We start from the raw sequence: 22,891 nt of genomic DNA on the forward strand, positions 1-22,891 counted from the left end.
GAGAGACACAGTCTATTAGGGGTAGCTGGCATGCATGTGATAGGTAATTCTGACACAACCTGGTGAGTGAAGATGAAGGACCATGTGCTATTATGGACACACACAGTCAGGCCACTTAGCCTAACTTGCAGCAGAGTCCAATTTTTTTAGAAGAAATTATTCTATAGATTAATTTAGAAAATAAAGATATTAGTCAACAATCCCTAGCATGGGATGAGCATGCTAGATGCTATGAACGGAATGTTTGTGTCCCCCCAATATTCATATGTTGAAGCCCTGATCCCCAATATGATGGTATTTGGAGATGGGGTCTTTGGGAGATAACTAGGTTTAGATTAGGTCCTGAGAGAGGAGCCTCCATGATGGGCCCTTGTGAGGATATGACGAAACCAGAGCTCAAGAGCACACTCTCTTCTCCTCTCCCTCTGTCCCTCTGTGTCCACCTGCACACACCAAGGAAAGGCAATGTGAGGACATAAGCAGGAAGAGAGAACTCTCTACAAACCTGGCCATGCTGGCACTCTGATCTCGGACTTCCAGTCTCCACAACTGTGAGAAATAATTTGTTTTTTAAGCCGCATAGTCTATTGCATTCGTTCATGGAAGCCCAAATGGCTAAGCAGAAATTGGTATTGAGAAGTGGGGTGCTGCCATCACAAATACCTAAAAATATGGAACAAATAGCTGAAAAATGCAGAAGGGGCTTTGGAACTGCGGAATGGGGAGAGGCCAGAAACATTTTGAGGTGCATGCTACAAAAGCTGATATTACTGTGAAGACACTTTTAAAGGAGATTTTGGTGAGAGTTCAGAAAGAAAAGAGAACTGTAGAGAAGCCTTTGTCCAGCTGCTTAAAAAATACCTAAGTAATCATGTACAGAATGTTGGTAGGAACATGGTAAACACCACTCTGATGAGGTCTAAGATGAACATGAGGAACATGCTGTTGGACCACAGAAAGGCCATCCTTGTTATAACGTGGCAAAGAACCTGGCTCAATTGTGTTTGTGTTCTAGTGTTTTGTGGAAAGTAGAACTTTCAAGCAATAAAAGAGGATATTTATCTGAGGAGATTTCTAAGCAGTTTTGAAGGAGCTATTTGGTTCCTCCCAATGGCTTATAGTAAAATGCAAAAGAGATAAATGAATTAAAGAAGGAATGTTAAGCATAAAAGGAACCAGAACTTAAAGATTTAGAAAATATTCAGCTTATCCATATTACAAAACATGTTCAGAAGAGACCACCAGGGCTGGGCTGTCCAACCACTTGATAAGGAGATTAGCATGAATTATGAACCAAATCAGCCACTCCAGCAGGAACACTGCTAGTTTGAACTAAAGGGAGCACAGATGGGACAAAGTGAAGGAAGGCTGTTGGACTTCTCAGATCCTACAGGGCCAGACCATGAAGTTATTCAGTTGTGAACATGAGCTATTCTTCAAGACAAAGGAAGAATTACACCAAAGATTCAGCGGTTCAGAGATGATCAGCAATGCCACTCCCACCAGACCCAGAGTGCATGGGTCCCGGGGTGGGGACAAGGCTGCCCCAACATTGGTTTCAAAGGGTGGGACCACTGCCCAATAGACATATGTGGGTAGGGCCACCCAGAAAAGTGGAGACACAACCCCTTCCAAGGGTCAAGACCATTGCCCCAGGGGGTCCCTAAGGCAGAACATCCAGCAAAAAAGAAGATTATCCTTGAATCTTAAAGTCTAAGGGAGTTTGCCTTGTTAGGTTATGGACTTAACTGAGGCCCAACATCTCTTCCAACTTTCCCATTTCTCCCTTTTGGAATGGGAATGTTTATCGTATGTCTGTCCACCATTGCAGTTTGAAAGCACATAACTTGTCTAGTTTCTCAGGCTGACAGCTGGAGAGGAATTTTGCCTCAGGATGAATCACACTTCGAGTCTCACCCACAGGTTATTCAGATGATATTTAGATAAGGCTTTGACTTTAAGGTTGATCCTGGAATGAGTTAAGACTCTTGGAACTGTTGGGATGGAATGAATGTATTTTGCATGCGAGAAGGACATGACTTTTGGGGGGCCAGGGGCAAAATGCTATGTACTGAATATTTCAGTCCTCTCAAAATTCACATGTTAAAGTCCCAACCCCAAATGCGATGATATTTGAAGGGAGGATCTTTGGGAAATAATTAGATTTAGATGAGGTCCTGAGGGTAGAGCCCTGATGATAGGAATATAAAAAAAATTATAGAGAGAAAAAGTGACTAGAGCTCTCTTGTTCTCTGGATGCAAGTCCTAAGGAAAGACTATGTGAGGACATAGTAAGAGGCTTCTCATCAAGATCCCAACCATGCTGGTACCCTCATCTTGGATGTCCAGCCTCTAGAACTGTGAGAAATAAATGTTCGTTTAAGCCACCCATCTTTGGTTTTCTGTTACAACAGCCCAAACTGACTCAAATACTAGATAAAGGGGAGACCACAAGAAGTGCACAGATATGTAAATAGCTTGATATCTACAGACCCCTACCAGCAGTTTGTGTGTGTGTGTGTGTGTGTGTGTGTGTGTGTGTGTGTGTTATCACTAGAGCCTAGAATACACAAAAAATAGTGAGAGATAATACAGAAGAGCTACTGAAGGGTCAGCTCAGACTTGACCTACAGACTGTGATGTGATAAAATAAGTGTTTCAAGCCACTAAGTTTATGTTAATTTGTTATGGCAGCAATAGAAAATGAATATAAACTTTGCTGCCTTAGAATTGAGCAGTGTGTGAAGGCTGGAAGGGTTTTTGAGAAACATGATAGAAAAAGCCCAGATTTCCTTAAACAGACTGCTAATAGAAATTTGGACACTAAAAGTGCTACCAGTGAGGACTCAGGGAAATGAGGACCATGTTACCGGAAATAAAGAAAGCCACGCTTGAACTTCATCTATAAGTACAACCCAATCTGGATCAAAATCCCTGCTAACCTCTTTGCAGAAATTGAGAAGCTACTCCTGAAAGTCAAGGGAAACAGGACATTGAAAGTAAACCCGAGAAACAAGATCAAACTTGGAGGGCTCAGCCTTCCCAATTTCAAAACTTAATACAAAGCTACTGTAATCAAGACAATGTGGTACTCGTGTAAGACTAGATCTAGACCAATGGAATAGACCTAAAAGTCCAAAATGAACCTATACATCTGTGGCCAGATGATTTTTCACAAGAGTGGCAAAACAATACAATAGGGGAACAAACAGTCGTTTCAATAAATGAATAAATAAAATATGATATAGCCTTATAAAGAAATATTACTTGGCAGCAAAAAGCAATAAAGTATTGATACATACTACAACATGGATGGCCTTTGAAAACATTATGCTATGGGGGAAAAAATCAGTCACAAAGGGCCAAGCATTATATGATTCTGTTTCTATGGAATGCCCAGAACTGGTAAACAGAGAGAGACAGAAAGCAGATTAGTGGTTGCCTAGGGCTGGGGAGGTGGAAGGCTTAGGGGTGATGACTAAGGGAAATGATGTTTCTTTATCAGGTAGTGAAAATATTCTAGAATTGATTATGGTGATAGATACACACCACTACGAATATACTAAATGCCATAGAACTATATACTTTGAGTAAATCGGATGGTATATGAATTATGTCTCCGTAAGTAGCTGTGTGTTTTTTTTAAGAGAAGAAAACCACATCGAGGCACATCATAATCAAACTGCTGGGAACCGGTAACGAGCAAACATATTCCAAAAGCAGCTGGGGAAGGAGAAAGGACATAAAGAGAGTCAAAGAACAATCTACAAATTTGGAGACAGGCTTATTATCCCACAGTTATAAAGAACGGCTATAAATAGAGAGCGAGAAACAACCTGAAAGAAAACAGCAGAACATATAAAGAGACACTTCCCTGAAGGAGAGACCAAAATATGGCCAAGGGGCAAATGAAAAGATGGTTCATTTCATCAGTAATCAGACAATGTAATTTTAAAATGTCAGATACCATTTCACTGTCCAAAATTAAAAAGTCTGACCAGAGGGTTTACATTTTTGATGGGAGTCAAATAGCATAACCACTTTGACTACCAATTTTTAATGTACAGCAAATATAAAGGGGTATATACTAAATGCCCCAGCAATTCCATTCCTAGGTATGTATCCTAGAAAATCTTCTGTATGTGTGTGCCAAGATATATGTATGAGAATCTTCATAGCAAACCTGTTTAAAAGATGTTTTTATTGATTTTTTTTTTTCTTTTTTAGAGAGAAAGGAAGGGGGAGGGATAGAGAGAGCGAAACATCGGTGAGAGAGAAACATCGATTGGCTGCCTCCGAATATAGTAGGAAGCTGTATTCCAACTTGGCAGGCTCTGGTTCCACAGCCAGGATTTTTAAAAATATATTTTTTTAAATTGATTTTTAGAGCCAGAGGAAGGGAGAGGGAGAGAAACATCGATGTGAGAGAGAAACATTGACTGGCTGCCTCCTGCACGTGCCCCCTCCCCGGAATGGGATGGGCAACCTGGCAGGGCCCAGGACAAGGCCCAGGACAAGGCCCCACCAGCTGAGCCACACCGGCCAGGGCGCCACGGCCAGGACTTTAATCTAAACTCTGTGCTATGAGAGCGAGAGCAGAACTGAGGGAGCCAAGTCCCGGAGGAGAGAGGCCGGTCTGACTAAGGGACATAGCTCTGAGGCTGGGACAGGGCGTCGCTGGCAGGGAGGGGAAGGCCGAGTGGGAAGGAAGCGGCTCACAATGGACAGCGGCCGCTCTGTGTTTGTAGGAAGTCAGGCTGTTTGCCCAGAGTAAGTGGGGTGCCGGCTGGCTTGAGCAAAGGGGTGCCTGGTGAGAGTTGAGTGGAACTGAGACCGGCTGGAGAAAGGAGCTTCACATTCCCCAGGCCACACACCCTTCCAGGACCTATGGCCAACCGCGCAGGCAAATGCCAGGGGCCCCTCTAACTGGCCGCTGCTGGCTTGTCCTTGTCTTTCCTTCTCTTGACCTTGACTGTTTGAACTCAAGCAAGTTAAATGTGCTGGCAGCGCATTTCCATTGTAAGGTCTTTGATACCAGCAGCCAGAGCTCGCTCGGCTTTCCTGCCCACAGCCCTTTGCAAGGAAATTTTATCTTTTGTATGTTCTCCTGTCCTCTGTCTGTCTGTCGAAAGAAAGATCTCTATGGTCTTTCAAGGATGGCCTTTCTTTTACATTTCTTGTCTCCGTAATTAGATTACAAACTTATACTAGGGAGCAAGTTCTTGCCTTGCAAAGAATAAGCATATAACATTTTAAACATATCTCTGTGTGTCCTGGCCATCTCAATAATTGAGATTCTACATATATCTCTGAAAAAAATTATAACATACAAAAGTAGATTTTTTATGTGCTTCCAAAAATGTATTTTTGCACAGATTTTAAATTCTTAAAATCTACTTGCAGTTTGTTTGTTTTTTAGCAACAAGCTCTCATCTTTCCAAAGTATTAGTCCAACTTGTCCCAAACACCAAATTAATGATGTTTTCCTACAGTGTATGAAAAACTGCAACTTAGAAAACTGTATGTTATTCTTGTATTATAAATCATATCTTCAGGCAAAATCCACTGACATTTAGAAATTAAATGAAAAATAATATATTAAATCAGTTTTAAAATAAGTTACATAATATTTAACAACTTACATTAAAGTCTCATCAGCTGTAGACTTTATCATAATCAAATAATGTAAAGGATATTGTTGTGATTAGATACTTTATTTCCCCAAATTTCTCTATATACCATGCAATTAAATTACAAAATAAATATATTTCAAAAAATAATGAAGCCACTCGATACAGGAAACCACAATAAACAAAAGTATAGGACACAAGGAAACCAGTAACTGCAACGTGAGTGTTTAGTGAAAAAAAAAATATGTTCAGGAACATATTCAGATGACAAATAACTTGTAGAACTTTCATCACACAAATTCTACTTTATTGCTATGAACCCTTTAGGTAAGCAACACACACACGCAAATGAAAGCTAAAGATATACCCCTATTTTTGTCACAAACCATATCTTCCCTGATGCTCTTTAAACCAATATGTTTCAAAAGTTTTTGACCACAACCAACAGTAAGGGAAATCTTCATGTTGCAACCTAATACAAAGATATATTCATGGAATAAAAGTTTTACATAATATTTACCTTACTAATCATGGTGCACTCTACATTTTTTATCCTTTTATCTTTATTTTTATTGTTGACACTATTACAGAAGTCCCCCATTCCCCCCCCCTTTGCACGCCTCCGCCCAGCCCCCGCCAAGCCCCCGCCACCCCTGCCCTCTGGCCCTCACCACACCGCTGAGTCCATGGGTTAAGCACAGATGTTCTCTGGCTAATCCCACCACCTTCTTTCATCCAGTCCTCCTGCCCCTCTCCCTTCTGACGGCTGCCAGTCTGTCCCGTGTATCCATGCTTCTGTTTCTATTTTGTTAAACGCTGGTTTCATTCTACCAAATTAAAACTCAAGATTTTGGGAAAATACTGCTTTTACTCACATATTATTTTTAATAACATGACCCTAGATTGCTTTTTAGAAATGGAATATGACTTGCCCTAGGACCAGAAAAAGGTGTAAGTGAACCTCATGGACAGTATCCATGCCACTCTGCATAGGATGGAAAAAAGTACCAAGGGAAGAGCAAAGAAAAGGCAGGCAGGAGCGTCCTAAGAGCAAAGAAAAGGCAGGCAGAACCATCCTGCTGACATTCAACCAGGGTCCTCCAAAATTACTTGGTAGGGAGGATAGAACACTGAATTTAGAATTGAGTCCCGGTTCTACCATGTTGGTCAAGACATCCTGTAGAGAATGGATTTTCTCATCTGTACCGAATACCATGGGGCGGGGCTCTGTCTTGTCCACCACGCTGTTCCCCAAATCTGGAACAGTGCTCAGCGCGAGTGGATGAATAAGCATCTTGTCCATATGGCTGCAAGAGGGACATCATCCAAATGCATGACTTTGTTTTAAAATTCAGCCTGTTTCATTGGAGACCCAATATGCTGGCAGCTTCCTATTACCCTGTGATTAAGTGCTTTTCTCTCTCTTTTTTTTTTTTTTCCCAAGAGAAAAAGGAAGGGGGGGCTTTCTGTAATTTTCCTCTCCAACAGCTAGCCCTTATGAAAGTAAAGAGTATGTGCACCCTTCCCTCCATGTCCAGGATATATGCCACACTGGTGCCCTTTAAAACCACAAATGTAAAATTTAAGCTGCTCCTTCATGCGTGTAAGCCATTTAACTCTTTCTTGGTTTCATCAACTGAGATGATTAAAGAGGGCAACAGAAAGAAATCACAAGTCATAGTACCCAGCTGTTCAGCTTAACATCTATATTTTGACCAATAAGGATACATTTATTTTAGTCTATGCTCAGTAGTATTGGTTTATTACTTATAACCTCACAGTGCGAAAAGAAATGAATTTGTCATTTATTTCATTAGTCATTAATTCCTGAGTAGTTCTTTCAGGTATTGCATCATGCCAGCTTTATGAGGAACACAAAAGATTCCAGTCCTTGCAATCTTAGCATGATTTATCACTAAAATGTCCACTAACTATGCAAAATGTTATCTGATTAAGTATAATAAACAGTACAGTCCTTAAGAGATTTGGACAAAAAGAGAAAAGAAACTTACCGCCTAGAATTCTGGATTTCAAGGATGGCAAACACAAGGCAAGTGGTCAGCCATCGTCCTCACTCTTGGTACCGATGTCAGGCCATTACTGATCTTGGTACTCTTGCCCACTGAACAGACGGGACCTTGAGATCCTTCTCGCACATCCCTCTAGGAAGCCATAATCAAAGACGATGGAGCTTATTTTTCATCTCTGTGCTCAAGCCTCTTAGGTGGTTGGAGAAAAGTCTTTGTTGACATTAACTATCCCATGAGTCCCGTCTGTACACACACCAAAGAGAACACCTTCAACTCCAAAGTCCATCAAGGAAGAGGCACTTGTTTCTCTATGTGGTCTAAGAAAATGCCACTCCTGAACTTCAGGTCTCAAATTACTATTATCCAATGGTGATTGTACCTACAAATCCAATAAAATAAGATACTTTATAATAATGAAGGATCATTCTGTAACATATCACATACATAAAATTATAAAAATTAATATATGTTTACTGTAACATTGTAAACATTGGTCATTTACAGGCAGCGCTGAGGTAGTCCATTCTGAGGTAGCCATGATTATTTTTGGCAAATGTCCTCCCAAACTTTCTTTATATTTATATAATAAAAAACAAAGGTGTGGCCCTAGCCTGTTTGGCTCAGTGGTTAGAGCACTGGCTTTTGGACTGAAGGGTCCCGGGTTCGATTCTGGCCAAGGGCATGTACCTCGGTTGTAGGTTCGATCCCCAGCCCCAGTCAGGCATGTGCAGGAGGTAACCAATCGATGTGTCTCTCTCACATCGATGCTTCTCTCCCTCTCTCTCTCCCTTCCACTCTCTCTAAAAAGCAATGGAAAAAATATCCTCAGGTGAGGATTAAAAATAAAAAATAAAATAAAAATTATTTTATGGCTATGTTTTAAAAAAAAAAAGGAAAGGTATGTGTGTTCATGCGTGAGCTACATTCTTTACCAAAATATTTCTAGCAAACTTCAAATTTATAAATGAAATACACTATTTAAATAATAGATGACTGATAATGCAAAATTTAATGCCATTTTATTTTGTTTTAATGCCATTTTATTTTGCATCTAACACAGCTCAGTGTCAAAATAAAACAAGGGAAAGATGCATTATCACAACGACCTTTTCACCATGAATTGTTATAATGAAAGATTCACCCCAAATGTTTGAAGGTCAAGAAATAAACCTTTCTACTGAAGAAAAAATAAAATAAAATCCTGACCATATGGTGGTACTTACATATATTTAAAAAGAAATATCTAATTTCTTGTTAAATGAGAAATATGAGAGGTGAGCTCTGGCAGGAACATCCATAGATATTCATATCCATAGATATTCATGAAAACACACCTGCCCCGAGTCGAGTTGTTTATCACAGAAGGAAGTTTGCAGGACACTTAGCAGAAGGCTTTCGTATTACATATAAGGAAGCGACTCAAAGGTCACAGGGCCAAGAACAGAGACAGTGCCACAGCCACAACCCACGTCTCTTTCTGTGTTTGCTACACAAAACCACACTGCTCCGGCACTCTAGCACGAGGAATTGCATTATAGAGATGAGGCTTTATAAGGCTTAAAAACAATTGCCTTTGTCCCCAAATCTTGCTTCTCAGCCTGGGTGCCTGCATCCCAGGACCCCCAGCTACCCTCAAGCCTGTGATCCTTTCTCCCTGCTCCAGGCTGGATTCTACAATCTTGTTCATGGGTGACCCTCCTGCAGGCCCATCTGCTCTCTGCCCAGAGGCCTGCTATTCATATTCATGGTTAGCAAAGTCCTGAGGCTCAGAAAAGTGAAACGTGAACATACCCATCTCCAGACTGGAGCCACGGTTGTCAGAGAGATAAATCGTAAGCATAGGTGCGGTGAGGAAAACCAAAGGTACATTTCCATTATTAATGGTAACGAGGCCTGGGACACGGAATTTGATCGCCACAAAAGATTACATAAGCAGTGTCTTGATTTGAGCACCACATTCACAGAGACATATTCATGTTCCAAATAAATGTTTGGCAGCCCTATAATTCGGGCTAAAAATTTACCTTTGAAAGCTTGTATAACAGTGGTGCTCTTACTTCTGAAAGTAGATGCACTCTTTTTCACAATGCCATATCAGAAACTCAAATATAAAACAGATAAAAACACAACAGACGCGTTGAAGCGGCAGCTGATAAAAAACAAAATTCACTTTACTTTTCCTCTACCCCTTTTCCCAGCCTGCACCCAGCTTTGGGCATCCCTGAGGAGCCCTAGAACCCCACTGAATCAGTTTGAACTACTTTATATATTTTGACACATTTATCTTTATTAAATAATTTCAACACCTATATAAAGACAGGGTAACTGACATTTTACATATTGCAAGTTGATAATAATGGGCGTCCTATTATCTCTTGCTTGCTAAAAACTTCATACTCTTATTTTTCTGAAACAATAGCTATTTATAAATATTGCAGACCAAAAAAAGGGGAGTTCTATGAAAAGTAACCTCACAGGATGATCTGATCATAAATGCCTAACCGGGCAGGTCACGGTGGGTAGTCACACCTCCAGCACAGAACTTCTTCAGTAAAAGGTTAATCTTTGCCTTATGTAAGCCCCACCCGTTGTTTCTGTGCATCTAGGTTAAAACACCTTGGCAATAAACCATAACCACCCTCCAGAGAGTACCTAATCTCGTTAACTACCCTGTAATCTAATCCCTGCCTTGCTTTCTCCCACCTTAATGTAATCTTCTTTAAGTCCCCTTGATTCCAAGTGCATAAAAGAAATTGCAGAACTTTTATTCTCCGGAGCACGGGAGATCTTGCTCCCTAGCATATGTTGCCAGTTTGACTCAAACTCATAAAAATTCTCTACAGGTTTGGACTTTTTTACATTGACAATTTTTGCATTGGATAATGTTTTTTTCCATTTTTAAATCATTAAATTTTTATTTATCGATTGATTTTAGAGAGAGAGAAGGGGGAGAGAGACATTGATTCTCATATGTGCCTTGATGGGGGTTGAAACTCCACAGCCTTGGTGTAATGGGGACTATGCTCTAATCAACTGAGCTACAGGGCCAGGGCTCATTTTTAAATCACTTTTATTTTTTCAATTACAGTTGACATACATTATTACATTAGTTTCAGGGGTACACCCCAGTGATTAGCCATTACATAACTTATTAAGTGATCATCCCAATAAACCCTGACCCATCTGTCACCATACATAGTTATTAGAGTATTACTGACTATATTCCCTATGCTGTATTTTACATCCCCGTGACTGTTCTGAAACAACCAATTTGTACTTCTTAATCCCTTCACCTTTTCACCCATCCCTCCCATTCCCCCCTCAGCTGGCAACCGTCAAAATATTCTCTGTATCTAAGAGTCTTTTTCTATTCTGCTTGTTTTTTTTATTTTGTATTTTAGATTCAGTTGTTGACAGACATGTATTTATTGCCATTTTATTGTTCATTTTTTTAAATCTTTTTTTTCCTTCTTTTTAAAGAAGACCCTTTAACATTTCATATAATACTGGTTTGGTGGTGACGAACTTCTTTACCTTTCTCTGGTCTGGGAAGCTCTTTCTATGCCCTTTGATTCTAAATGACAGTTGTTCTCTTGATGCTCTTCAGATTCTCTTTGTCTGTAACCTTTTGCGTCTTGCTCATGGTGCGTCCTGGTGTCAGCCTCTTTGGGTTCACCCCAGTGGTGACTCTCGGCACTTCCTGGGTTTGTAAGTCTCTTTCCTTCACCAAGTTAGGGAATTTTTCTGTCATTATTTTTTCAAATAGGTTTTCAATTTCTTGCTCTTGGTATGCTTGACGTTGTCCCAGAGGCTCCTTACGCTATCTTTTTTCTTTTGGATTTTGGGTTTTCGCTGTTCTGATTGGGTGTGTTTTGCTTCCTTATGTTCCAAACTGCTGATCTGATTCTTGGCCCCATCTCCTCTACCCCTGATTCCCTGTAAACTATTCTTCCTATCAGTTAGTGTACCCCTCACTTATGACAGGTCCTTTTTTACCCTGTGAGGGTCTCGCCAAGTTCACTGAGCATCCTTGTAACCAGTGTTTTGAACTCTGCATCCGGTAGATTGCTTGTCTCCGTTTCGTTTAATTCTTTTTCTGGAGTTTTGTTCTGTCCTTTCATTTGGGACACGTTTCTTTGTCTCCTCATTTGGGCAGCCTCCCTCTGTTTGTTTCTATGTATTGGGTAGAGCTGCTGTGTCTCCCAGGCTTGGTAGAGTTGCCCAATGTAGTATGTTCTGTAGGGTCCAGTGGCACAGCCCCCCCTCATCACCCAAGCTGAGCACTTGAGGTGCACCCCCTCTACGGGCTGTGCACACCCTCCTCTTATAGTTGAGCCTTGATTGCTGCTGGCACGTGAATGGGAGGGGCTTACCCCCAGTCTGATCAGCTGCAAGGACTGGCTGTGACCAGCCACCACCAGGTCTGGGGCCACATAGCAAGAGGTACGCTGCACGCTGAGGCCAGATTCTGCTTGTTTGAGAGATTTTAGAAAAATCTGAAGCATGAGCCACGGTAAGCCATTCCTATGGAAAAGACACTGGAAACAGCTTGAGTGGGGTGAAAGCTGGGTGGGGTGATGCCGCAGGGAATCACAGGACAGGGAAACAGTGTGAGACAGGCTGACGGAAAGACTCAGGCATGGTGCCCACCTGCTGGTTGTGCATGTGGGGAGGGGGGTTCATCAAGGGAACAGGGGCCTCTGTCAGAACTTCTGTCTGAGAGAAAGCTGACCCCTCAGCTCTTGCCCTGATGCCAGATAATTCAGTTTCTCCCTGCATGTCTCTGGTGCCTTTCAAGCTGCTGCCCCAGCTCTGGAGCTCAGAGGGAGGGAGTCCAAGTCCATTTATGGGCCCTTTAAGAGGAAATGCCTGGGACTCCAGAGGCCCTCCATCTCCCTTGGCCTCAATCCCCACTGGCTTTTATACCAGAAGTTTTGGGGACTTCTCTTCCTGGCACTGGAACCCTAGGCTAGGGTGCCTGGTGTGGAGCTGATGTACCCGTCACTCCTCAGGGGGGACCTCTGCAGCTGAGATAGCCCACCTGTGTCCCGGGCTGGAGGAGCACAGGCCCGTTTCATCAAGCACGCTGCTCACAGTGCTCCAGAGATTTGTACCCTTTCCCTGAGCTGGATGCTTCCTCTCAATGCACCCTCAGGTCCAACCCTTCAAGCTGCTAAAAGACACTATATTTCTTTCGATCCTCCAACAAAAATGCCACAAAACTTTGCTTCATCAGTTCATGCTTTTAGCGCCTCTCCCCAAAAACCCAGTCTAGGTAATTGGGCCCTTGGGGTAAGGGGTTGTTGGGGATAGCAACGGGGGGTGCTCTCCCATTTCATCCCCTCCACCCCACTCCCCTCCATTTGTTTTACTTCTAGATGTTTCTTCTCTCTTCCTTCAACTCAAAGTCTTCAGGACTAATACAAATTAATGCCCAAAGGAACCTATTATTATTACAGCTGTATCTTTAGCCAGATGTCAACCCAAGCTTAGGCTGAGCCAATGCCTGATTATTTCTAGTAAGAGTGACTCCAAATTCACATACCTACAATGAAGCTAAAATCTGTGTTGTCAAAATAAGTACTCAAAAGTAAATTGAGTTCTTAGAATTTCTCCTAAGACAAATGACCTCTAATTTGGGAGAAATGATCATAACTAAGTAAATCAAAAGCATGCACATCTGACATATGGTTGAAAAATATAACCAAAGTCCGGTGGTGATCTGGGCATCTGGGAAAGTGAAACCTAAGAGGAGCATTTTATCAGTCAGTGTGCCAGGGAGAGCCTGGTCTGTCTGCCAGCAAGGGCATCTCTGCTCGTTGACTGGTGAAGGGCATTTCACAGGCTCCCAGTGCTTTGTGAGGTTTTCACTGACAGTCAACTCTTTTGCTCTGTTTTCTAAACAAGTAGCCCTCCAGCCTTTAACTGGATTCCCCTGTCCTGATGAAAATGCCTAAACCTGCTATCCAAACAAGTAGATGGGTATGCTAGGCACTTTTGTCTTCCAGATATAAACTGATAATCTGAAATGGGGTACTTAGACAGATTTTGATGAGTTTACTTAGTGTGACTCAGACCCACAGGTCCTTCTAAGGCTCACACCCAACATCTGGGCAGGACTCAAGGACCTTTGTTTGTGTCCAATCAACAACTATCCCAATTAAAGTATCTCCAGTTGCTTCCACTTCAGTTCCCTTTCCTGGGCACCTTGTGTCTTCTTGATCTCTAACCCCCTTTCTTGGTAATATAGAAAAATCACTTACATTTTGAGAAATATTATCCACATCCTTAATCTTAACTCTAACCTTAATTTTCTCAGGTATTTTTTGATATATAGAGTGGGGCAAAAGTAGGCTTACAGTTGTGAGTATGCAAAACACAGTTTATTCTTGTATTATGTTTTATTAATTATTGTATTATTTTCCATACAAACGACTGTAAATCTACTTTTGCCCCACCCTGTATATAGCAAATGTATTCAACAAACAGATACCGCCTACTATAGCCACTCACTAAATCTTCTGTTGTCTTGTGAATTTCAGGGAGCCTGACAAGAGGCATCATCCGGGTCCCAGAAGCTTGCCCATCAAGCAAACCTGCTTTAGTCTTTTGGGATACTTGGGGAAATTCTGGGGGATCAGCCTCAAGGTCCCAGTTATTTGTTCCTTTACGCTTTCATCTCTAATGCTAAGGCCACCAAGGGTTCCTGCAACCCCAGGTGAACAAGTTTTGAAAGGCCACTCTCACCCCTGCAGCAAGGGTGTGTCCCCTTCCCTCCTCTAGGAAGTTTTCTCAAACCTTTTGAGAGCCTTCTGATTTCTTTCTTTCAGGAGGCTGTGCCACACCCATCTAGCATTTAAATCCATTATTCCCTAGGCTAAATGTTGACTTTCTACCTTCAAGTATCACCTGTAGCACCTAATACAATCCTGGACACATGCATTTTTTGATTGCTTGACTGAGGTGAAAAATGCTGAACTGAAAGATATAAAATTGGGACTGTCCACATGTAGAAGTAGATAGGTGATCTAAGAAGACTAAGGATGATCCTTCATAATAAAAAACAACCAAAATTGGGGGCTACTCTCAAAACATTCTTCCTTTATACACTTGTTTTACAATGAAGAGATTCGTGGTCAGGCTTTTTCATTGCAAATTTCCAATCAACATTCTAATTTAGATCTGACCAACATCCATGAGTTGTCAGTAGGTAGAGCCATGATCCCCTTCCCCCCTCTCCAGGGACCACACATATGTGTGAAAGGGGACATGCTAGAAAATATTAATTCTTGACCAGAACCATCAGCTGCAGATAAAAGCAGTTAAGTTGCTGAGCAATAGAGCTGATTATTTTTCAAGTAACATTATAACACATTACTAGAAGTTGGAAAGAGGCATTTCCCCCTTTAAAGCTCTCCCATACATGGCTTCCTTATGGCTTTCCCACTGTCTCCCCATCCCCACCCCTAGCAGAAATCGACTCCCACCCATAATCCTCAGAAATAAAAATGTAATTTTCATAGAAATCAACAACGAGAAATGGATTCACTGAATGATTCTGAGTGGAACAGTTGTAACAGACACCCATGATTATAGTTTTGCCCCTTTAAACTCCGGGGAGAGTCCACCTCAGTCCTAACAGACCAGCAAGTGTGTGCGTGGAGCAGGAGAAATTCACAGGACTGAGCTGCCAAAGTCATAGCTTCTCACTTCAGGTCAGTCACCTATTAGCTATAGGACCTTAGCAAGTCAGCCTCTCCCAGTCCCAAGAAGTCAGTGCTATCTGACAGCTCACCAGTGCTTCCCCAGGATCTAGTAACGTCAGATAAGAACCGGAGCAGAGGCCTCTCCTGATTGAGGGTTTATCATTACCAGGTGCCTCCTAAGCCTCATAGCAGTTATTCCTCACAGGTCTCCTGGAGACAGCATCCTCATTTCACAAATGAGCAGACACAGCTAGTTAAGACCCTCGCCCAAAGTCACCAGCTGGAATCTATTCCAATGCAGGGCTGCTGAGCCCATGCTGTAACTGCCTCCTTCTAAATAGGTTTGAAATAACTTAGAAGAGAGTCTACGTACGAGTTTAATCACAATGTGTAAAAGACAACAGGCCCCTGAAGCTGGCAGCCCTGTTTGATTCACCCACGTCTCATTTCTCTTCCTTCCCGAGGTAAGCAATATAAACAGAGCCCCTTTAAAACGGAGCCGGAGCTGCTACGCCACGACTGTCTTGCATGTCCTATGTCTCAAACTTTGGAATGTTAAGATGGGGCAAAATGACCTTTGGACTGGGCCTAAGTAACCTTGTTTCCTGAAGAACTGTTTGCAAAGATAACAGGACAGCAATTATTATGACTACTGAACTGAAGATGACCGGACTGAAAATTTAAAAAAAAAAAAAAAATTGTTTAGAATGAACAGCACTAGGTTATGTTATCTGCACCATCAAAAATGCCTTCCTTCTGGTGACATCACTGTTGCCCTTCCCTTCTTTGTACTCACTGCCTTTGTTTCCTAGTGGGAACTTTATTTGTGCTTCTTGCCTGAATGACTCTCGAATGACTCCCGAATAGCTATTCTTACTGATCTCAGTAAACGCTTGTTGCCTCTTGATAAGCCTTTTATTTTTAGGTCAGCACCAAAAAGCACTTACTTCTGCTCCTTTCCAACACCAACCTTATCGAACTCCTTTCTCCCCCCATCTCCCTCTTCTAGATAGTCCTTTCTCATTCCTCTTACAATTTTCCCCGTGTGCCCCGCTCCTCTATTAAATCACTTTGTTTCATAAGAAACATGATGAGGCCATCAAAAATAGCACCACTTTTGAAAGTGCATGTAATTAAAAGACTGTCTACCTGAATATTATATTTACATGGAACTAAATATTCAGTAAGAATTCAGGACATGTAAAATTTTTCTTCTGGTTCTTCTTGACAACCCCTTTCTTAAATTAACTTCAGATATTTTACAAAAATGAGGTGACAGAAAGCCTAGTAAATTTTTAAGCATCATCATGAAACCAAAAGTCATTTCTGCTTTAGGCTGTCAGTATATGCTTACACTAGAATTTTACCAGATTTAAAAATAGGAACCCAGTTTGACTTCACACAGAATCCTAGATTCTCGAAGCTTTTTACAGAAGGGCGCTGTTTACCCAGCTCCTAGGTCACTTTCGAGGATGGCCTTCCCCTGAGGCTGATGCAGCTGCTCTGTCCTCTAGGCCACATGGTACTTTGTTCCTTCTCTACCCTTACTATCATCACAGCCAGGTCATATTGCGGCCTGTTTTCACGTCCATCTCCTCCACGAGACAGAGACGGCTAGGGCAAAACCCAGCCTTGTATTCATCTTTGTATTTCAAGGATGCCCAGTACATCAAGATCCTCAAGACACTTCTGTTGAACAATGGAACAAAAATTCACATTTAGCAGGAAAACATGCAGCCTTCAAATGGACTAGGGTTACAACACAGGGCACACGGACGATGACCGCTGCTGATTTGCCTAAATGAAAGTAATCTAAAGCCTTTGGTACTTGAGAAGAGGAAATACAAATGGTGCATTTTCCAAACCATCCCAGCCGGGTTGGTCTGCAGCCAGCTTCCTTTCCATCCAGATGATACTGATTTTCTGAGTTACAGTTTACGCCAACACTGTTACAGGGATGATCGATCACCTGAAAACAAGCCCTCCTTCCCTTTTCCCTGGCCAGGTTCTCTCCCAATTCCTTCTCCCTTAATCCAAACATCACTTGCAGAACCAAAGCAGGCTGTCCTTTGTTGCCACTGAACCAATTTCTGCCTTTTCAACACACTTCCACACATCCTAGCTGATCTTTCTAACAAGTTCTTAGGGGCCAGTGTACAGGTGAGGAAACTGCTTAGAATTTGTGCGGCGGTCACCCTGAGTAGAGCCCAGTTCTCCTACCTGCTTTTCCTTAATAGGAGCCCCCAGCAAAATCCCCAGAGGAAGCTTTTACAAAAATGCTCAGGCCAGGCGGCAGCCCTAGCACTCCGGATTCAGGACCTTTGGGTGGGCCCCACAGGTGTACTTTGAAAAATTCCTGATGCTTCTGGGAGGCTCCTCAGGTTAGGGAGCCCGAACCACAGGACATGCGTCTTGTAACGCCGTGTGCCTCCCTTGAACACGTTGGAGTCGTTTCTTTTCCATTCAAAGCGGCCGAACGGTGGGCCTGTTCACACTCCGTAAACAAAACTCAGCCCCAGGGGGTCGCTCGTCCTCGGCGAGGCCCCTCCCCTCCCAGCACCCACACAACGCGCGCTGACACCAAAACAACACAGCTGCGCGCCTGCCACCGCGGCCACAGCTGAAAAAGGGCACCCTGCCCCCGTGACTCTTCTCTGTGCGTCCCCTAGGGTCCTTGGGGCGTCACGGTCCCGGGTCCCTTTGCTCCCTGAAGCCTGCAGGGACTCCCCCGCCACCACTCGGGACGCGCTATGCTCGGACTTGAGATTGACACGTTTGGAGCGGTTCCGAAGTTACTTTGCGGTAAACGCAGAGGGCCCTGCGCCCCCCGCTCCCCAGCCTCTGTGCGCACGGACCCCGGGTCAGGGGGGACACGCCCCCGGGCCGGGGGCCGCCGGGCGGGCGGGAGGTAGCGGGTCCCCCAGTCCTTTGTCACCGTCGCCCGCCCCGCCCCGCGCGGGAGCGGGGAGCGCGGAGCGCCCGACGGCAGAGGAAGGGGAAGCGCGCCCGCAGCGCACGGGGCGGCCGGCGCGCACGCAGCACGTGAGCCGGCCTGGGCGAGGGGCGGTCACCCCGCGACGGCCCCGCCCCGCCCGGCGCCCGCCTCCCGGTGCGGCCCCGCCCCGCGTGCCCCGGCCTCCCCCGCATCCCGCCCGCCGCGCGCCTCACCTGGTCCTCCCTGGAAGGTTCCCGCGCCCGTCCCGGGGGGAGCGGGCCAGTCCCGGCGGCCGCGGTGGAAAAGGGGAAGGGGCAGGGGAGGAAGGGGCGGGGAGTCCCGGCGGGCGACCCCCTGCGACCCCAGCCGTGCCCGCCTCCCCACCGCGCCGCGCCGTCCCTTCTAATACCAGGGGCTGGGGAGGGTCAGACCGCTGGGCTCCCGCGCTGCTGCGCGAACGGGGGTGTAGGCGGGGCGGCCTGTCTCCCCATCTCTGTGAAGTGCAGGGAAGGCCGGTACCCATCCTGCGCGCACCCAGGTTTTGTGGGGCCTGAAACCTGAAATGGGCAGGGGGCGGGCCTCTTAAAGGAAAGTACAAAATTAGATGCAGGGCCTCGCGAGGGGCTCGTTCCAGGACAGAGGCCTGAGGCGGAAACTGGAGCTTTAAGCGTCGAGGGCCGCTGCGAGCTCTGCCCAAGGCTGCCCCGAGCATTAAGCCCGGTGAACCTGGGAACCTTCCAGAGTGGGGCCCGGCAGACTCAACAGGTGTTGTCCATGGGGGTGATGTCCTTGTGACAGGTTAGGTGGACACGGGGTGGGGGGAGGAAAGAACATGGGTTCAATTCCGTGCCGGGTGCTTTAGATACCGCTTGAACTTACTTCACGCGCAAAGGTTATGCCAATTGGACAGCTCAGAAGCCAACGGAAGGCCGTCTCTGTGCGGCCTTTGGAGAAGTGTCTGTTCGGGTCCTTTGCCCATTTGTAATTGGATTGCCTGTCTTCCTTTTGTTGAGTTGTATGAGTTCTTTATATATTTTGGAAATGAACCCCTTATCAGATGTATCATTGGTGAATATGTTCTCCCATAGGCATAGCCCATGGGTGGGGCGGGAGCCAGGTGGACGCGGGGCAACAATAAATATTTTAAAATTTTAAAAACATCAACCATAGAAGCGGAGAAGTCATATGTCTTGCTCATGGTCACACAGAACTCAGTTCTGCCACATTGCAAGTACGCGTTTTTCCCACAAGCCACCTTACAAATAATAATGTGTAAAATATATTATTACTATGACTGGTTGTTTAAGCAAGAAAAGACAAAAAATTCCCCATGAGAGATCAAAGTGCACCAGAAATACCTGCATTTCTGAATTTTCACTGCAAAATTTCCCCAGCTCAGAACAGCGAATGGATTGGCCTTGAAACTACACCCCCTGTATGTGAATTACCAGATCGCAAAATCAACAAACTTCTTTATATGTGTTTAGGTTACACATTTGCTTGCTCTGCCAGCCCTACGTGTTTATTTTTTCTATAGGCTATCGATACTACTGCAATTTAGGTTAATGGGTTTATAATTTATCCCCAAAGGGCTGATAAACTAAGACAAACATAATGAAAGGAACGCTCCTTGTGTAAGGTACCTGACCCGCTTTTCCCATTGAATCGCCACATCTTTGCTGTAGCTAGTTACCCTCCATTAACTGATGAAAGCTATATCTACAATCTGTTCTTTACAACTTACACATACTTTATTTACTTGATTGAAAGCCTTCTTATGGTACATACAGTGTTTTACATAGTTGACCTCAACTTTGTTCACACTGACTTTAGTGAGTTGTGCTTGGGTTTCTATGCTCAACACTCTGCTCAATTGCTGCTGTTGCTGTTGGCTTGTCTTCTTTCAGGATCAAGGTGGGTACTTTCAGTTAAAATCTTTTTTTTTTAATTCCTTCTCTTTCTATTATTTCCTAGATTCTTAGCTTTGCATAATTATACTGACAATGGACCCAGCATCCTAAAGTCACCAAGATAAATCCTACTCCAACATCACCCGATCTTCTAATTCTACCTTCCCCTCCCCAACCTCATCGAGCTCCAGGCCCACCCTCAAAAGTATATCAAGTTGTCTAAATTCACACCTACTGCCAGGATTTAAACCCAATTTTGCTTGGATCCTAAACCTTGGCATTCTTTTCCACACCTTGGTTAGAAAAGAAGAAACTAGCAAAAGTACGTGAAGTCATTTATCTCTGGCAAAGCGGGGGGAAAGAAGATACTAAATTTTAGTAGTTATTTTCTTAAGTTTCTATAGCAGAAGAACTAAACTTAAAGCTTACACCCAAAACTTGGTTTTCTAAAGTAAGGACGGAAGAGTGCCTAGTATAGTGCCAGGTACACAACAGTTTATATGTTGAATAAATGAGTTAATTCATAAAAGAATTAGTTAAATGTTACCTTTCAATACATGCAATTCTTGTAAAATGACAGTATAGCAAAGAAGGTTTTTTGACCTATTTTTTCTCACTGTATCTACTCTTGGGTCCCTATCGGCCAATAAAATGGGCAAATCAATTTTTAATAGGGAGCAAAGGGAAGAAGGAAAGAGCAGAGACTAGTAAAAGGACCATAGGCAAGCCAGGGAGGGGAAGGGGGAATGAGAAAGAAGATCCTTTCCCTTGCCTGGTTCTCAGAAAATATTTTGCATCTGTAAAAAACATGAAAAAGAAATTCAAAAGTGCGATAACTCTAATACCTAAATTGTGAAGTTGAAGCCATAGTTTTGTTTTTATTGTATTAGTGTGAAAACAGCAATACTTTGTTACGGCAGAAATTACACGTGCGTCCCAGCCACGTGCGCCTGCTCTGCGGCTGGGCTGGGGTGGGGCTGGGCGGTGGCGCGTTCAGATCGAGGAGGCGAGTTCACCGCCTCTCCCGGAGGCGCACAAGCGCTCGTGCAGGAAGTGAGCTTGCAAAGCTTTCAAAGACAAATTCAGTGAAGGAAGCGAGGGGGGAGGCACACATGCAATTTTCAAGGAATAGGTGATTTTTCAGATATTTCAAGGGGGGATGTAATAAAGGGAATCATAGCTAACATTTTAATGTTTATCCAGGCCAGCTGGCTCCAGCACCCGTGCTCTTCAGCCCGCGCTGTCAAGCACTTCTAAGTAGAGCAAGTTAAAACTTTTGATCTGGCTCTTGCAGGCTGGGCAATACATAGTAACTGGTGCTTTCTTAGATGACCTGCAGAAGGTGTGAGATTCTTGAGCCTAAAGTTTAAGGAAATGGGTGAAAGGAGTCAGAGGTAAAAACAAACAAAACAGAAAACTAAACTGTTAAGTGAATGAATATGTTGGCTGAACTCCAATCAGAATCATCTCTTATAAAAAAACAAACATATAGAATTGACTTAACTCATTCAACTTCTATTCAATAAATATTTAGTATTTTTAACCTACCATTTTTATCATAATGTATGCATTAGCTCACAAATGAATAAAATTAAGCAGATTGAGACCAACTAATAACTTGTTTTCCATTTTTCCTCTGCACACAAGATCAGCTTTGATGCCCAGCAATTGAAATACCATATTTTTCCAATTATTCTTCTTGTATTTTAATACATTAATAACATATCACTTGCTTATTATATAATTCTCTAACAAAGCCAAAGAATAAATGTGTTACTGAAAAAGAAAGAAAGATTAATTAATTACAAAGAATACTTGTTTCTACTTACCGATTTCAAGAGGAAGGGTCATAATACAATATACCTTGAAGTATCATAACTTTTTTATGTCAAAATTATCAAAGAACTCTTAAAATCATATCAAAATGTAAAATGCAGAAATGGTGGGAATTTAAGGAAAAGTTGAAAAATCCATTACTTGCAGGAGGTCATCGAGAGATGTGACTGCTGGTTGATTCGTGAGCTGGACTCCGGCAATCCCAGGCTCCTCAGCCTCCCCTGTCCTTGGAATATATGCTCTGCCCACCGTTCCTGTTGTGGGAGCCCTTTTCAAGGACATGGTCTTGAGAGAGTAAGGTGTTGTTGAGACCACCTGGACGGTGTACATGATTGAACCCAGTTAAGAATTCTATATAAACTTTTCAGATTCTGGCAGCAGGTGCCCCAAACAAGCCTCTTGCTTATTAAAGCTGCCACCTACCAATTCTGGAGTGGCCTGCCTCTTTCTCCTGTCTCTCTCTCTGTTCTCTGTGAGTATGGGGGGCCAGTTTCAGATCACACACACTAAGCTCCTGGGGTTAGTGAACAATTGGCAAGCTGGCCAGGAGACTGGAGAAATGGGCCTTAGGAAAGAGGCATCCCCACATGGGAGATCCTGTGTTGGCCATCCACCTCTACATGGGGAGTGGGCTGTATGTCAGATGTTTGTGGATTGACATGTGAATATAGGGGCGCCCTGAAAATGCTGACTGCTGTAATGTATTTGTTTGAGAAACTACACATAGCGCACTGTGGCAAAGAAAGGGAAGAAATGGCTGCTGCAGCGGCCTTGTTTACTGTGCGCAGTTCAGCTGGCCACTGATGCCCAGTTAGAGGCTGAAGCTTGAGTTAGAACATTGGAA

The 22,891-nt window shown here is 43.5% G+C and overlaps 1 protein-coding gene across 1 annotated transcript in view; it reads right to left on the reverse strand.

Moving 5' to 3' along the window:
• PLAGL1 (PLAG1 like zinc finger 1) overlaps positions 1–18,613 on the reverse strand; it is a 79,417-nt gene extending 60,804 nt beyond the window's left edge. The window contains exons 1-2 of the mRNA XM_081141235.1: positions 18,535–18,613; positions 7,643–8,039 (exon numbers count right to left, since the gene is read on the reverse strand). The gene's annotated coding sequence lies outside the window, so the exon portion shown is untranslated. The remainder of the gene's footprint in view (positions 1–7,642; positions 8,040–18,534) is intronic.
• Between the last annotated feature and the right edge of the window lie 4,278 nt (positions 18,614–22,891).

The sequence above is a fragment of the Miniopterus schreibersii genome (genome assembly GCF_964146895.1).
Source record: "Miniopterus schreibersii genome assembly, chromosome: 6".
Taxonomy (NCBI): domain Eukaryota; kingdom Metazoa; phylum Chordata; class Mammalia; order Chiroptera; family Miniopteridae; genus Miniopterus; species Miniopterus schreibersii.